Source organism: Centruroides vittatus, unplaced genomic scaffold, assembly GCF_030686945.1.
Source record: "Centruroides vittatus isolate TY-2023 unplaced genomic scaffold, ASM3068694v2 contig_390, whole genome shotgun sequence".
NCBI lineage: Eukaryota > Metazoa > Arthropoda > Arachnida > Scorpiones > Buthidae > Centruroides > Centruroides vittatus.
Genome location: NW_027122206.1, coordinates 1,046,568 through 1,052,676, shown reverse-complemented (window position 1 = coordinate 1,052,676; position 6,109 = coordinate 1,046,568).

Here is a 6,109-nt window from a genome sequence, read left to right as displayed (position 1 = left end):
GTGTTAAAGTGAGACGATTATTCTTTAAATATTAAAAGAGAAATAATTAACATCGTATTTAACATTTTGAAGATATAATTGTTTTTTTCACTATCCAAGGGCAATGTGTTCGGCTAGCAAATGCAAATCGTCGAGTTGCGTGACAAAATATGGTAATTAAAGTACTTGCTTCTATTGCGATTATTTCAAAAGTTATCTGCAAAAAATAAAAAACCGCGCATTGAAATAACTTTTCGAAAAAAATGCATTTTAAGCAAATATTTTATACTAAACGGGTATTTAATATACGCTGTCTCTTTCTCTCTTAGAGACTGTTTGTACAGACAGTAAAATCTTAGAATTAAGTAATCAAATTTAGAAAATTTTACTATAAATGGCGAGGATTAAACTATCAGTCCACTGATGGAGCGTAAATTCAAAATTACCTTCCACAGGAAATTTCCAGCATTGTCTCATTTCTCACGTAATGAAAGACTTAATTACGGATCAATTGCACATTTAATTTGATTAATGAGTACACGCCACAATACACGTGCCGGTCAAAATTTAGAGAGGATGACAAAATGAATACTTATAGCATACAGGTAAGAAAATGTAAATATCCAGCAACGAGTTGCGTAAATTTCCCATCCAAAAAAGTATAAAATTGAATGTGGCGCAATTTATTACGATATTTTAATTTAAGATGTATATAATATTATTTACTCTAAAATTGCAGAATCTTCATTTGCACGGTAGAGGCGAGTTTCATAAATGAAAATACATTGCAAGTACTAATAACGAGTGAAATCTTTACGAAGTCCGACCCTACTCCAGATATGACATAAGAGTCCCCTACGTCTCCCCATTTCGTGCCCCGTTAGCCACAAAAATAAAACAGCATTAGTTTCCCTCATGCACAAACTTTCCGCAAAATTTCAGAAATTTTCGACAAAAAACAGGAGTTATAAAATTCAAATTAGGCGAACAAAAACGTCCCCGCCCAACACGCTATTATACTTACATATAAAAAATCACTTCGAATTTTCTTATTCATTTCTCGATGCTTCAAGCACTGCTGAGTTTCTAAATATAAAAACTTTGACGAAGTCATTTTTTGACTCCTCTCCATTCTTCCCATTCTTCTGTATAAATGCGGATAGAGTAGACAATAATATTTTAGTAAAAATAAATATATAAAATTAATTATATTTAAATAAATATCATAAAGAACTATACAAACGCAATAATTAAAAACTGGTTTCGCGAATAAATTAATTATTTATTGTTACGGTATTGTAGATTTTCCAATTCGATAAAAATTTAAGTAACAGGTACCGAAGCGCATCATTAATTCAAAGCAGGTATTTGTAATTTACGTTTGTATCAAGGACGGCGATACGTTAAAATTTTGCTGCTTTTACATGAATAAAATTCTTATTTATTTTTACTCTTATATGAAAACCTGCACTTGCGCTTGACTCGTGCAAGGCAGAGTGTAGTGTAATTTGTAGTGTACGTTGTCGTCGTTATACCGATTTTTGCATTTTTACGCTCTATCTTAGTATTAATCTGTACATATATATTTATATATGTTGCTAGTCTGTAGCTATAAAAACGAAAAAATTAACTGACCGTCATCTTTATACATTATTTATATTGTTTACTTTATAAGTGACGTAACTGGCAATATCAAAAAAAAAACTTTTCCGTGCATTGCAATTAAGTCTGTTACCAATTTCATTAACTTTACCTTATTTATGTCAATGAATTAGTTTTTATTTTTCCGCCCGTTATACAGATGTAAAGTATCGGAACCTCCAGATTGATTCATTTTTGAACCTAGCACGTTGAAATGTGAAGAATTGAATAAACAATAAAGTAAATTTAGGGTTTTCTGTATACATGTATGTATACGGGAGAGACGATTTTCTTCACCCGTTTTTAAGCAAAATAACTTCTATTTCAAGATAATTTCTGATATTTGACAAGGCGGTTTGTATATTAGTGGGATCGATGTCATTAAATCTTAGTAGTTAAAGGTGGAAGAAATGGGGAAATATAGGGAGTCACTTATGATATTTCGAGTGGAGTCGGACATTTTGAAGAAATTTGCTCGTTAGTAACTCTTGCAATTTTTTATAAAACCCGTCCCCATTCTCACAACCTGTTTCTAAACTAAAAGAGGAAGCCACAAATTGAGAATATAAGATGTGGATGTCCTTGGCTATTAAATGTTTAGAAAATTCGCACACGTCCACTCCATTTATCAAGTTGTAACTCTCGTCAGAAAAAAAAAATACAGTATAATAGCAAAAGTTAAATTCTACTCACCTAGAGTAGAGTTAATCTATTTTTATACGTTTTTAAAAAGAAATTATTTTCTATTTAGTTTAATTACTTTTAGTGAGTATTTCCATAAAAATAACCTACTTCAGAAATATTTTTTTAACTTCACGTAATAATACGCTTCTTCACCAACACTCTGAACTTTATTACCAACACTCGATATCCTCCATACGTCACACCGGTACAAACGTTTCTAGTGTTCAACGCTAATTAAAAACGTAAAGGTTTCACATTGCAAGGACAGTAATCTTTCTTTGTATATCTTCCTCGTAATCTTCGTCCTCGTCTTTAATTTAAAACATACATAAATATATAATAACTTTGACATAAACTTTGCAGCTTTCGAACAGTTTCGGCGGTATACGAGGGGGGAAATGCGCAAAGCCACCATACGAATTCTTTCAGGTAATTGGAGAGTGAAGAAATTGAGTCAGAAAATATTCGGATAGTCGCGCGTAAAACAATAAAGCCTGTCCAACACGAAACCTGTTTAAAACGGAAATATTCTTCGAAACGAGGCGATTTTTGTATTAAAAAGGACCCGTTCGTAACGGAAACCTGCTAAATCGGTAATGTTATTCGGTTTCGAGCCATTCCGGTTTACGTGTGTTTAATTAAAATATTTCACAATAAGAATCCCTTATAGTTACATTTATTTTATCGAAATTTTTGTTTATTAGTTCAAAGAAGGCTCGAATATAAGGGAAGGCTATATATTTCTTAATGTCTTTATTTTTGCTGTTGTTTATTTTCCAGCCTTGTATTGTTGATTTTACTCTCCTAGATTTTAATTATTCTTTCTGGATATATGTTTTTTTTTTTTTTTTAACTTTTCGCCCTGTGGCACTAAGTACTCTTTTAGTAGGCCCATTATGGGTTCGGCCAGGCCCACAATGGGGCGATCGGGTGGTGAAGGACGGGGCCCGACATATCCGAACGGACCACCACCCGAAAAATTTCTGGGGATTTTTCGACCTGTTCGGATTCGACCCGGGTCCCCCAGAGCAGAAGGCTGCAACCTTGACCGCTCGGCCATCCGCCCTGGATATATGTTTAGTAGAAATTTAGTTCTTGGTAAAAATAATAACATGTTTTGAATTGCTAAAGTTTTAATAATTGATTTTATTCAATAGTGAACTAGATATACAGTCAAACCTGTTTTTATGCGCTCTTTTTATGTGCGATTTTTATTTGTGCGATTTTTTTAATGCGAAATTTTTAATTTGTGCGGTATAGTTGGCGACTAGTCTCGTGCGATTCGTCATGTCTTACGTTGACTTATTATAGCTAAATAAACTTATTATAGCATAAATGCACTTATTATAGTAATTTTATTGCATGAATATGCGAAAAATGAAATAATTTACTTTTTAAGTCAACAAAACACCACCTGGACAAAAATATGTAAAACAGACGATAGACCAGACGATGCAGTCAAGTGCTGACATCTGTTTGTCAATAAATTCTATTTCGTACGGTTTTGAGTTATTTTCTATGTGAGACTTTTTTTATGCGGTCCCTGTTGACCGCATAAAAAAATATTTTTTTAATTGTGTCGCGAAAACTATTATTTACAGCCATTCGTGAAGTTTCGTGAGATTTTTTTTATGCGTTTTTTTTAATGCGGTCCCTATCCCCCGCATAAAAACAGGTTTGACTGTATTTTCGATTGTCATATATATTTTATTCCGGGATGTAATGGCATGTCTTTAATTATCACAATAGAATACTATGTTATACAAGGAATTTAGGTAATGTGTACCTAGGTAGCCAAGATGGCGAACTTTCCGATAATCTCGATCCAGGTTACTTAGTGACGTCAAGATGGAGGGAGCTGCGGACTATAGCGTTGTGATATGCAAATTAATAGTAACGACGCATTTCGTGTAGAGTTATTGGCGGAAAGTGGTAACAGGTGTGTTAATTTGTTGATTCGATTGATTTTTGACTTTAGACGTAAATTTTGTTTTTCGAAGTTTTTCGTTTAATATTAATCGGTTAGTTATGAGTTCTTTCGATATTTCTTCCCAAGAGTTTTGGGCAGCGTGTACCACCCATGATTTCTATCGAGTGCTCGAATCGGAATTTTCCGAATTAGGTATGGACCCCAGAATCGATAAAGGTTTTAAATTTGCGGTGAGTCTAGGATTACAGCATATTGAAGAAGTGTTTGTAAGAATTGTTCGAATTCGTGCCAAATTTTTTATCGACACGACGGAAATTCGTTTGTGATGAGATGCAAAAAATGTCGAAGAAATAGTTCTGCATTCGAAGGAACCCTTAAAGGTATATGTGGGAAAATATCGCGAAATATCTTTTCTTTTAAATTGCATTACATTGCATTGGAATGCCCTTCGACCACCTAGGGTATTTCTGTAGGCATTTCGAATAAGGCTGATGTCGACTGGTCCAACCATATAGGTTTTATTATGCTAATTGCTCTGCACAATATGACGTCGTTTAAAATTAGAGGTCCGAAGAAAACCGTCGAAATCGACGAGACTGTCATATGTAAACGAAAATATGAAAAAGGCCGCAAACTAAAAAGTACGAAATGGGTTGTAGGGGGAATATGTCGAGAAGACAAGAGCTGTTTTATCTGTCAAGTAAACGAATGTTCCGAAATCAGGCTAAAAAAAGAACCCGAGACAGTCCCTGCAGCCCCAGTTTCTAATATTCAGAAAAAAGTAAAAAAGGTGGTCGAAGAAAAGAAGAAGGAATGCAATATTACTGATGATAATAACGATAAAAGTAGGAACGAAAGAAAGAAGAACAGAAAGACAAGTAGTCAAACGGTATCAATTCCTGTCCAAACCAAGCGTCGGAAAAAAAGAGAGGAACAGCAGCATGCACAATGACGTAAGTAATAACATTTATATAATTATCGTTTATTTTTATTTATTTTTTTAGTATTTCGAAATAGTAATTATTTTAACAAAATCTTTAAATTCTAAAATCGGGATTTAGTATTTATTAATTCGCAGAGCAACTCACGTGATCGCATCTGCTCCATCGTAAATCGCAGTCAAGATGGCGGCCATCTTGACGTCACTAAGTAACCTCGATCGAGATTACCGGAAGGTCCGCCATCTTGGCTACCTAGGTACACATTAACCGGAATTTATATTTATGTTTTATTATGTAGCCGACCGAGAAGGGGCTAAGGCCCGAAAAGCGTCTCGGCAAATAAAGTTCTGCAATAAACAGTTGATGATGAAAATTGCCAAGTGTTTATGAATACACCCAGTCGTGATATTGAAGCATACATTTATATTTTTCGCCAAACTATCTTCGTGCAAAAATTATAAATTTAGAAATTCTCGAAATGATTCAACTCCAAGCATTGCCAGAGAACATCTTGTAGAAATACTAAATTGATTCAAAATCTTCTGCAACTGTATTGCTTCCGTTTAATTCGATTAGTGCAGAGTCTGTTCTGTCGAGTTCTTCAACTCAATCTTTTTCATAAAATTTGACCAACCTGGAAGCGATAAACAATGCTTGTCGACATTAGGGATTGCAATTGCTGGATCCCTCATCCAGCAATCCAGCTGGATCCAGCGCATTCTTCGGCCTGCTGGATCTGCAAATACTCAATTAACTTTCTTAAATAATTGCGAAAAATTCTAACGTCGTCGCGTTTGCCGCTTTGCTAACTACTAGACTGCTACTAATTACTTACTCACTACTTTACTAACACTAATAATTAAATTACTCATAAATAAACTATACCTTAATCAATCCAGAAAAATTTAATAAAATAATAACGTATTCAATCGCT